Source organism: Stegostoma tigrinum, chromosome 3, assembly GCF_030684315.1.
Source record: "Stegostoma tigrinum isolate sSteTig4 chromosome 3, sSteTig4.hap1, whole genome shotgun sequence".
NCBI classification, from domain to species: domain Eukaryota; kingdom Metazoa; phylum Chordata; class Chondrichthyes; order Orectolobiformes; family Stegostomatidae; genus Stegostoma; species Stegostoma tigrinum.
In genome coordinates this window covers 53,540,625-53,552,825 of record NC_081356.1, presented here as the reverse complement: position 1 = coordinate 53,552,825, position 12,201 = coordinate 53,540,625, and the positions used below count along the sequence as shown (strand labels likewise).

At 46.3% G+C, this 12,201-nt stretch overlaps 1 protein-coding gene across 5 annotated transcripts in view; it reads right to left on the bottom strand.

The window, feature by feature from the left end:
• Positions 1 to 12,201, bottom strand: part of LOC125450827 (guanine nucleotide-binding protein G(I)/G(S)/G(O) subunit gamma-7) — a 312,586-nt gene that overhangs the window by 120,260 nt on the left and 180,125 nt on the right. The gene's annotated exons all lie outside the window — the stretch shown is intronic.

The following is a 12,201-nucleotide window of genomic DNA, read 5'->3' as shown; positions in this document are numbered from 1 at the left end:
TCTTGGAATGGATGAGTTTCAAGTTCTGTACTCAGCCTTGTGCCAGGTAGGAGCTGAGCTCCTCCATGTTCCTTGACAGGGACAGAAACAAAGAGGTGAGTTGTTATCCCATTTCCAACCTGTATAACATGCCACTTTGCAGACAAAGAAGTATTTATACGGTTGTGAAAGGCAGAAATATCAATTTCAGAGACAGCATAAAAAATGCTACTCGATCATGGCTATGCATTTAATACTAAAACACTGTCTCCTTCAAGGGCTGTAGATATACAGTTGAGCCTGGCCTCGACCTGTTGTCACCATTACCCCCTGTTACATGCCACTTTATCTTGCAACAGAGAGGTGAGCGGCTTTAAGGGAGTGTACTGCAACGAGTTTAGGTGATGCGTCACTTAAGTAACTGAATAACTGAAGGTATGTGGAAGCTGCTACACATGTGTAAGAGGTTTGCAGTGATAACTGCATATATGATGTAACACAGCAGTAGTTAGAATTGATGGTGCAGATAGTAGGATATGACATGCAAGTACGCAGTTAGCGGCCTTGATCATTTGTGAAGTCATTGAGCAGCTTCCAGACTCCTGGCATTGACCTCCATAGTTATTTGCTCACACTACCTGTATTGTGTCTCTCTATGAGGGCTTCTCACTACTCTCTTATTTTCAATCTCTCCCAGTAAGACTTCCAGCTCTGCATCTGAGAATCTAGGAGTCCTGGCCAGCTGTTACAGTCATCAAGTTTCTTCCTGTTTCTAATCAATTTCCCAGCCAGTCAAATTAGCTGTCAGATAAAGAATATACATCTCCTTTAAGAGGTGCAACTGGCTTCCAGCAAAGGCTAGGTTTGACTTGTATTCGCCTCAGATGAACTTGTGTCCCCTTATTTTCTCTGCACAGCCAACTGTACACTCATGGCTGGCCTGCACATTTCACGTTTGTGTATTACCTGGATCACTTTGAGCGGATGCAAACTAATCTGGCATTGTGACTCCTGCATCCCAATGAATCTTTAAGTAGACTATGTATGGGTTACTCCAAGTCAACAGTCAAACCTGTCTCCATAAACAAATCCTGTAATCTTTTAAAATCACAGCAAACTATAGCAGTGGCAGAAGCCAGATATAATATGTGTGTGTGTGTGTGTGTGTGTGTGTGTGGGGGGGGGGGGCGGTGGTGGTGGTGGCGGTGGTGTTAAGATTGCAGCATTGCTGTGTGCAAGCTACTTTATAAATGTTGTGGTGGTTTTTTATGTTCATCCTTTTCAATGCAATTATATACTTATTCAGTTACAGAAGTTATAGGATTCTGCAAGTTATAGCAACTAGTGGATGCTTCACCTGCAAGTTTTGTTTGCTCACCTCTTGCAGACATTGTGCATTGATCTGCCACCTCCATTGGATCTTGCCCACTGCTTGTCAATGTATTGTAAAATTACTTTCTTGGCAGAGCATTTAACTGGAGATGGTGGATGTTTGCAAGGCCAATGGAGCAAGAGGACCCGAGTGAGGCTAGTGAAACAGAGTTTACAGGCTAGATAGACCCCACAAAGGCTAGTATCTCATGTTGGGAAGTCAGTTTAATTGCATTCAATTTTAGCCAAACGTAGGTGGATGACAATGTGCACTGATTAGAAGATCACATGTACACGATTCCAGTTGTTATAGAAGCTGTTAGGCCCTCTAATTCCACTACCTCAGGTGCCTTCATACTGTTGCATGCTAATTGGGCGGCACGGTGGCTCACAGGTTAGCATTGTAGCCTCATAGCGCCAGGGACCCGGGTTCAATTCCAGCCTCGGATGGCTGTCTGTGTGGAGTTTGCACATTCTCCCTGCATGGGTTTCCTCCAGGTGCTGTGGTTTCCTCCCACAGTCCAAAGATATGCAGGCTAGGTGAATTGGCCATGCTAAATTGCCCATAGCTTTCAGGGGTGTGTGGGTTATAGGGGGATGGGTCTGGGTGGGATGCTGCAAAGGGACGTTGTGGACTTGTTGGGCTGACGGGCCTGTTTCCACACTGTAGCGAATCAAATAAAAAAAAATTCAAGCTTCCCCAAGTCTCTTCATACCCCCACAACCTACCACCATTGGTCCATGCTTCTCTACACTCTCTATGGCACCTGCACTAATTCATGCCCCAACGTATCGTTTGATGCCTTAAAGCCAACACAATCCCCTTTAGAGATAATGGGAACTGCAGATGCTGGAGAATTCCAAGATAATAAAATGTGAGGCTGGATGAACACAGCAGGCCAAGCAGCATCTCAGGAGCACAAAAGCTGACGTTTCGGGCCTAGACACTTCATCAGAGAGGGGGATGGGGAGAGGGAACTGGAATAAATAGGGAGAGAGGGGGAGGCGGACCGAAGATGGAGAGTAAAGAAGATAGGTGGGGAGAGTGTAGGTGGGGAGGTAGGGAGGGGATAGGTCAGTCCAGGGAAGACGGACAGGTCAAGGAGGTGGGATGAGGTCAGTAGGTAGGAGATGGAGGTGCGGCTTGGGGTGGGAGGAAGGGATGGGTGAGAGGAAGAACCGGTTAGGGAGGCAGAGACAGGTTGGACTGGTTTTGGGATGCAGTGGGTGGGGGGGAAGAGCTGGGCTGGTTGTGTGGTGCAGTGGGGGGAGGGGACGAACTGGGCAGGTTTAGGGATGCAGTAGGGGAAGGGGAGATTTTGAAACTGGTGAAGTCCACATTGATACCATATGGCTGCAGGGTTCCCAGGCGGAATATGAGTTGCTGTTCCTGCAACCTTCGGGTGGCATCATTGTGGCACTGCAGGAGGCCCATGATGGACATGTCATCTAGAGAATGGGAGGGGGAGTGGAAATGGTTTGCGACTGGGAGGTGCAGTTGTTTGTTGCGGACTGAGCGGAGGTGTTCTGCAAAGCGGTCCCCAAGCCTCCGCTTGGTTTCCCCAATGTAGAGGAAGCCGCACCGGGTACAGTGGATGCAGTATACCACATTGGCAGATGTGCAGGTGAACCTCTGCTTAATGTGGAATGTCATCTTGGGGCCTGGGATGGGGGTGAGGGAGGAGGTGTGGGGACAAGTGTAGCATTTCCTGCGGTTGCAGGGGAAGGTGCCGGGTGTGGTGGGGTTGGAGGGCAGTGTGGAGCGAACAAGGGAGTCCCGGAGAGAGTGGTCTCTCCGGAAAGCAGACAGGGGAGGGGATGGAAAAATGTCTTGGGTGGTGGGGTCGGATTGTAAATGGCGGAAGTGTCGGAGGATAATGCGTTGTATCCGGAGGTTGGTAGGGTGGTGTGTGAGAACGAGGGGGATCCTCTTGGGGCGGTTGTGGCGGGGGCGGGGTGTGAGGGATGTGTCGCGGGAAATGCGGGAGACGCGGTCAAGGGCGTTCTCAATCACCGTGGGGGGAAAGTTGCGGTCCTTAAAGAACTTGGACATCTGGGATGTGCGGGAGTGGAATGTCTTATCGTGGGAGCAGATGCGGCGGAGGCGGAGGAATTGGGAATAGGGGATGGAATTTTTGCAGGAGGGTGGGTGGGAGGAGGTGTATTCTAGGTAGCTGTGGGAGTCGGTGGGCTTGAAATGGACATCAGTTACAAGCTGGTTGCCTGAGATGGAGACTGAGAGGTCCAGGAAGGTGAGGGATGTGCTGGAGATGGCCCAGGTGAACTGAAGGTTGGGGTGGAAGGTGTTGGTGAAGTGGATGAACTGTTCGAGCTCCTCTGGGGAGCAAGAGGCGGCGCCGATACAGTCATCAATGTACCGGAGGAAGAGGTGGGGTTTGGGGCCTGTGTAGGTGCGGAAGATGGACTGTTCCACGTAACCTACAAAGAGGCAGGCATAGCTGGGGCCCATGCGGGTGCCCATGGCCACCCCCTTAGTCTGTAGGAAGTGGGAGGAGTCAAAAGAGAAGTTGTTGAGTGTGAGGACGAGTTCCGCTAGGCGGATGAGAGTGTCGGTGGAGGGGGCCTGGGCAGCCACACTGAGCCCTGCCAAATCTTCACCATCCCCCCAGACCTCCCACTGACTGAGGACGAACGGTCAGTCCTGAGCAAGGGGCTCACCTTTGTCCCCCTACAACCACACATCAACGAATACCAGTCACGGTCGGACATAGAGCAGTTTTTCCGCCGTCTTCGCCTGCATGCCTACTTCTTCAACCGGGAACCCAACCCTCCTTCCACTGACCCCTTCACCCGCTTCCAACACAAGTCCTCCTCCTGGACACCACCCCCAGGCCTCCTACCCTCCCTCGACCTCTTCATCTCCAACTGCCGTCGAGACATCAACCGCCTCAACCTCTCCACCCCTCTCACCCACTCCAACCTCTCCCCCGCAGAACGGGCAGCCCTCCGCTCCCTCCGCTCCAACCCCAACCTCACCATCAAACCCGCAGACAAGGGTGGCGCAGTGGTAGTATGGCGCACTGACCTCTACATCGCCGAGGCCAGACGCCAACTCTCCGACACCACCTCCTACCGCCTCCTCCATCATGACCCCACACCCGAGCACCAAACCATCATCTCCAACACCATTCATGACCTCATCACCTCAGGGGACCTCCCACCCACAGCCTCCAACCTCATTGTTCCCCAACCCCGCACGGCCCGTTTCTATCTCCTTCCCAAAATCCACAAACCTGCCTTGCCCTGGTCGACCCATCGTCTCAGCCTGCTCCTGCCCCACCGAACTCATCTCCACCTATCTGGACTCCATTTTCTCCCCTTTGGTCCAGGAACTCCCCACCTATGTCCGTGACACCACCCACGCCCTCCACCTCCTCCAGGACTTCCAATTCCCTGGCCCCCAACACCTCATATTCACCATGGACGTCCAGTCCCTGTACACCTGCATTCCGCATGGAGATGGCCTCAAGGCCCTCCGCTTCTTCCTGTCCCGCAGGCCCGACCAGGCCCCCTCCACCGACACTCTCATCCGCCTAGCTGAACTCGTCCTCACACTCAACAACTTCTCTTTTGACTCCTCCCACTTCCTACAGACTAAGGGGGTGGCCATGGGCACCCGCATGGGCCCCAGCTATGCCTGCCTCTTTGTAGGTTACGTGGAACAGTCCATCTTCCGCACCTACACAGGCCCCAAACCCCACCTCTTCCTCCGGTACATTGATGACTGTATCGGCGCTGCCTCTTGCTCCCCAGAGGAGCTCGAACAGTTCATCCACTTCACCAACACCTTCCACCCCAACCTTCAGTTCACCTGGGCCATCTCCAGCACATCCCTCACCTTCCTGGACCTCTCAGTCTCCATCTCAGGCAACCAGCTTGTAACTGATGTCCATTTCAAGCCCACCGACTCCCACAGCTACCTAGAATACACCTCCTCCCACCCACCCTCCTGCAAAAATTCCATCCCCTATTCCCAATTCCTCCGCCTCCGCCGCATCTGCTCCCACGATAAGACATTCCACTCCCGCACATCCCAGATGTCCAAGTTCTTTAAGGACCGCAACTTTCCCCCCACGGTGATTGAGAACGCCCTTGACCGCGTCTCCCGCATTTCCCGCGACACATCCCTCACACCCCGCCCCCGCCACAAACACCCCAAGAGGATCCCCCTCGTTCTCACACACCACCCCACCAACCTCCGGATACAACGCATTATCCTCCGACACTTCCGCCATTTACAATCCGACCCCACCACCCAAGACATTTTTCCATCCCCTCCCCTGTCTGCTTTCCGGAGAGACCACTCTCTCCGTGACTCCCTTGTTCGCTCCACACTGCCCTCCAACCCCACCACACCCGGCACCTTCCCCTGCAACCGCAGGAAATGCTACACTTGCCCCCACACCTCCTCCCTCACCCCCATCCCAGGCCCCAAGATGACATTCCACATTAAGCAGAGATTCACCTGCACATCTGCCAATGTGGTATACTGCATCCACTGTACCCGGTGCGGCTTCCTCTACATTGGGGAAACCAAGCGGAGGCTTGGGGACCGCTTTGCAGAACACCTCCGCTCAGTTCGCAACAAACAACTGCACCTCCCAGTCGCAAACCATTTCCACTCCCCCTCCCATTCTCTTGATGACATGTCCATCATGGGCCTCCTGCACTGCCACAATGATGCCACCCGAAGGTTGCAGGAACAGCAACTCATATTCCGCCTGGGAACCCTGCAGCCATATGGTATCAATGTGGACTTCACCAGTTTCAAAATCTCCCCTTCCCCTACTGCATCCCTAAACCAGCCCAGTGCATCCCCTCCCCCCACTGCACCACACAACCAGCCCAGCTCTTCCCCCCCACCCACCGCATCCCAAAACCAGTCCAACCTGTCTCTGCCTCCCTAACCGGTTCTTCCTCTCACCCATCCCTTCCTCCCACCCCAAGCCGCACCCCCAGCTACCTACTAACCTCATCCCACCTCCTTGACCTGTCCGTCTTCCCTGGACTGACCTATCCCCTCCCTACCTCCCCACCTACACCCTCTCCACCTATCTTCTTTACTCTACATCTTCGGTCCGCCTCCCCCTCTCTCCCTATTTATTCCAGTTCCCTCCCCCCTTCCCCCTCTCTGATGAAGGGTCTAGGCCCGAAACGTCAGCTTTTGTGCTCCTGAGATGCTGCTTGGCCTGCTGTGTTCATCCAGCCTCACATTTTATTATCTTGGTACCTCAGAAGTCCCTACTTAGATAAGTGCTCCTGCAGGTTTTGAAATTCAGCTAAAATTCAAATGGTCTCAGCTACAAAAACAGCCCTTGGGAAAGAAATATCAACAAGGAGCACTATTAACACCATGGTATATGTGTTCATGTTTTTTGTTCCTAACTTACACCAAATGGCCTGTCAACTAAAATAATCTAACAGGTTTTGTTTCCTTCAACTTCAACTGACAGCTCAGTTTTTTTTAACTATATTTCACGGGATGATGATTTAAAGAACTACAGATCATGACATTTAAACTGATCCTACCTATCCTTCAAAAGTATTTACATCTATTGCATCAAATCATGACCGCTGATTAACACCTTTAATACAGTGAAAATGTGGCCAGTTTGAGCTCAGCCCTAATTTCAAATGCATCTGCTGAGCTTAGTCACCTGCCTGTGTGATTTATATCACGTCTGTGAGATTCATACTTCCCATCATTAAAAATGCCAGAACATGTCAGAAGCATATTGAAATGGGGTTGACTTCCATATGTAGATCCCATGTTCCACTTTCAAAGGTCTCTGAAGTCAGTCCAATCGCACTACCATTCAGTACAACTTATCAGGCTAATGACTTTTCTTCAGAATATTTTAGCAAAAGGTCATCAACCTGAAAAATTATCACTGTTTCTGTCTTCAGAGACAGTGCCTGACCTGCTAAATAATTTTAGTATATTCTTTTTCTATTCCAGATTTCCAATATCTACAATATTTCACATTCATATTAGAGTTGTCAGACTAGCTATTACAAATAGCTAAAAGAGACAGAATGTCTCTTTCTTGTGTTGTATGGTTCTGTTAAATATCCTTTTATAAGTCTGCATTTGTTACTGTCATGATGGTGAATGAGTGGATCTATGAAAAAAACGAACATTTCATTTTTCGATGAAAAGTACAGGAAACAACCAATCTGCATAGTAACATGACGGGCTCAAGGAGGTCATGTGACCCTCATCTCCTATATGCAGACACACATGAAACTATCCAAAGGCTGGAATTAGCCTGTTTATCTGGTCAGTACATTAAGATGCAAATGATATTTAGGATTTTTTTGAGAATACATTAAAAATGCAACAGATGTCTTCTGTGAGTTTAATAGCTACTACTGTCAAAACACCTCTAGAGACTGCTGCACAATGATCGTACAGATTTAGGAGCTGCAGAATAAAATTTCACAAGAATGGGCATGAAGAAAAAACCATTCCATCACAAGGATGTGTGACAGTCGTGGTTCAGACTGCACTATGTCAAACATTGTTGGTGGCAACCAATACACTAGTCACCACACAGCATTTAGCACATGATAAGAAACATGTGTCAACATACATTTTGAAAACAACCTCAAATATCAGTCAGCCGGGGAGACAATGATAACCGACAGTAAACTAGAGTTAGTAAGAACTGCCGATGCTGGAGTCTGAGATAACACAGTGTGGAGGCGAAGGAACACAGCAGACAGGGCAGCATCAGAGGAGCAGGAAAGCTACTAGATTTCTTTCAACAAGGGAGGTAGAAAAATGAGTCTAGCTTTTTACCTACTGACTTGCAGAAAACAAAGTTGAATTTTCCCCACAAATCTGACTACAACTTCAACTACAGTAAGGACAAATAACTTGCATTATATAGCAAATAATGCACAGTGAATTAATTCCCAAAATGTTCTGAACTCCACTTCTTTTAGTTCACTAGTATTTGGTACTAGTGAAGTAAACAAGCCTGTAACAATGCCGACTTTTATTTCAAAAGACCAGAGTAATACCTTTTAAAAGATAGTTTTCTTTTGGCTTGTGTTTTATGAGAGTCTGAATGGCTGCTGTTACAATTACATTTCGGTGATATGAAATAAACATCAATTCTTTCTTGTTTTTAAATAGACAAAAAAAAGTTTTGTGTCTGTTCGAGTGTCACACAGTACTCAAGAGATTAAAACACATCTTTTTGTAGTTAATTGAGAGGTAGAAAAAAGGGGAACCATCCCAGCATCTTTGTTGTCTATAACAATGTATAGCTGAGTTACAATTGTATAAAGAGATAAATGGAAAATAATAAACAGATGGCCTATTTATCTTACAGAATCACTTCCAGGTTTGTCATATTGCAAAATTCTGGGGTTGGGATGTCATGAAGCCTCTCTTGCTTATTTGGAGGGTAGAATTTACAGCACCAGTACCAGAATGGCTTATACAATGGTGTACATAGAAGCTTATACATGTTCAGATGTCTGAACATTAGTAATTTCAGCCACTTGAATTTTCCTTGTGTCTTCACATGTTATTGGCTTACACTGTAAGTCTGAATGTTCAGTGAGAAATTGTGGCCTTTGCTTCAAGGCAATATTGCTTCTTTTGTTGGGTGTCAGTATTTCTGGATGCAGCATCTTATTCATTTCCTAATGATGCTGCAGGTGGAGGTTGTTATCTGTGGTAGCAATAGTATAAACTAAAAGGGGTATAAGCCCAAGTGGAACCAACTAACTCAATGAAAAAGAGAGAATTTCAAGAATGAATCAAAATGATATTTCAGATTGTTCACAGGCAAATGAAGAGAAAATCAACTCAAAGTCAGCACAGAGCAAGGCTAGAAGTAGACATTGAATAACTACAATAGGGTCAAGGAGAAGGCTACGGCAAAATACAGTTGAAAATTAAATAAAGCAATGAGGAAAATTTACTTCTGAAAATGGAGGAAATGGATCAGAAAAATTATTGACAGCTGAGAGAATGAAAAAATATCTGCAAGTGGGGCAAACATTTTTGTTCAATTATAAATTATTCCTTGAAAATATTTCAAGTAATTGCAGAACAAATGTATATTCAAAAGAATTTAAAAAGGTAGCACTTAAGATTATAGATAAAGGATGTTGCAAAACGTCAGAACAAATAAAAGTGTCATTTGTGACATCTGACAGATATAACTGAGAAAAGAATTTGTGACGATGCCAAATAAAGTAGGTCATAAGGTTAGGATTTATTACCTGTACAAGAAAAGGTTGGTATGACAGCATTGATGCTTATTGTGGTGTAGTTATGTAACCAGAGCTGGCACAGTAACCTCTGTGATACTAGTACCAGTAAATAATACTTATACCAGTAATAGCTCTGTCTGAGCATCAAATAATGTTGCGAAATGCTGACAAATACAAACAGACATCCAGTACCTGTAATTGTATGTCAAATCAATGCCAAATTGCTAAATCTCTGGTTGCTTGGAGGCAATCCCAGGCACAACACTGGATTCTCTCCTTTCAAGCATAAGACCGTAAGACCATAAGACATAGGAGTGGAAGTAAGGCTATTCGGCCCATCAAGTCCACTCTGCCATTTAAATCATGGCTGATGGGCATTTCAACTTCACTTCCCTGCACTCTCCCCGTAGCCCTTGATTCCTTCTGAGATCAAGAATTTGTCGATCTCTGCCTTGAAGGCATCCAACGTCCCGGCCTCCACTGCACTCCCTGGCAATGAATTCCACAAGCCCACCACTCTCTGGCTGAAGAAATGTTGTCTCATTTCAGTTTTAAATTTACCCCCTCTAATTTTAAGGCTGTGTCCACGGGTCCTTGTCTCCCCGCCTAACGGAAACAACTTCCCAGCGTCCACCCCTTCTAAACCATACCTTATCTTGTAAGTTTCTTTCAAAGCAAATTCAATTAGTACGTTAAGTTTATAATATACGCGAGGTCCACAAGCAAAAACAGCATGATTAACAGTATGATACTGGTGCAATGATGGATGTCATGTTTTTTTTCAATGTACACTGACTTTGCTGTATCTTTTACAAGACTTTAGACATTTACGTAAAATGCCTTCTGTGAAGAAAGTCTTAGTTTCCAAGAAATTTAATTCTAATACACAGATATACTGATTAAACTGTATAAAGATGTAATGAAAACATTATCTTGGGTAGGGTTATTGTATTCATGCCGAAAGGAGCAGAGGGACTGGCTTTACAGAATTTCACTTATACAAAAGCATTTGTGATGCAGATAGGCAGATAAACAGAGAGGGTGGGCTTGTCTTGTTAGTAAGAAATGAAATAAAATCAGTTGCAAAAACTGCTGCAGAGTCAGAACGCACAGAATTTGTGTAGGTAGCAATGAAAAACCACAAAGAGAAAAAGAACCCGATGGGAGTTATGTATAGGTGTTCTAGCAGGAGTCAGGATGTAGGGAAGAAAATAAGACTGGAGATAGAAAAAACATGTAAGAAATGATCAGTAATCACATGGGGCTCCAATATGCATGTGGACTGGGAATACCAGGTTGATAGTGGACCCCAACAAAAGGAATTTGTGGAATGTCTACGAGATGGTTTTTTTGGAGCAGCTTGTAGCCACTAGAGAGCAGCCAATTCTGGATTTGGTGATGTGAAATGAGGCAGATTTTATTAACAAACTTAAGATGAAAGTTGCCATGATAGAATTCACCCTGCAGCAGAGAGAGAGAAGCTGGAATCAGATGTAATGGAATAATAATTCAGTAAAAGCACCTACAAACACATGAGGGACAAGGTGGCCACAGTTGATCGGAAAGGGAGCCAAGCAGGAAGACAGTGGAACAGCAATGTTAGACATTTCTGGGGGTAATTCAGGAAGCACTGCAGAAATTCATCCTAAGTAAGCGCAAACATACTAAGGGTAGGGCGAGGCAACCATGGCAGGGGAAATCAGGGATAGCATAAAAGCAAAAGAGATTAAGATTAGTGGGAAGCCAAAGGTTTGGGAAGTCTTTACAAACCAGCAGAGGACAATAAAAAAGCAATAATGAGGGAAAAGCTGAAATATGAGGATAATCTGGGTAGTAGTATAAAAGAATATTGCAACTTTTTTTTCAGATATATAAAACGTAAGAGTGGGGCAAGAGTGGACATTGGACTGCTGGAAGATGAGGCTGGAAAAGTAGTAATATGGAAAAAGAAATGGCAGAGGAACCAAATAAACATTTTACATCAGCTTTTTCAGTGTGCAAGTGACCAAAGTACACCAGAACTTCAAGACAGTCAGGGGCAGAGGTGTGTGTAAGTGGCCATCAGAAAGGAGATGATGATAGGGAAGCTATAAGGTCTGAAGGTGGATAAATCAACATTGTAGATAAGCTACAGCCCAGACTTTTGAAGAAGATAGTTGAGGACACTGTGAATATATTGGTGTTAATCTTTTAGGATTCATTGGAGTCAGAGAGGATCCCAGAGGACAGGAAAATGGTGAATGAAACACCAATATTTAAGAAGGAAGGGAGACAGCGGACAGGAAATTATAGGCCAGTTAGTCTGACCTTGGTCGTTGGTAAGATTTGACAGTCCAATATTAAGGAAGAAATTGCGGAGTACTTAGAAGTTCACAGTAAAATAGGGATAATGGTTTCATCATGGGGAAGTCACGCCTGACAAATTTTTATGAATTCTATGAGGATGAAATGTGCAAGTTAGATAAAGGAGCGCCTGTGGACATGATCTATTTGGATTTCCAAAAGGCCTTCGACAAGAGGATAGCTAAGTAAGATAACAGCTTATGGTGTTAGAGGAAAGATAGTGGCATGAATAGATGATTAGCTGACTGGAAGAAG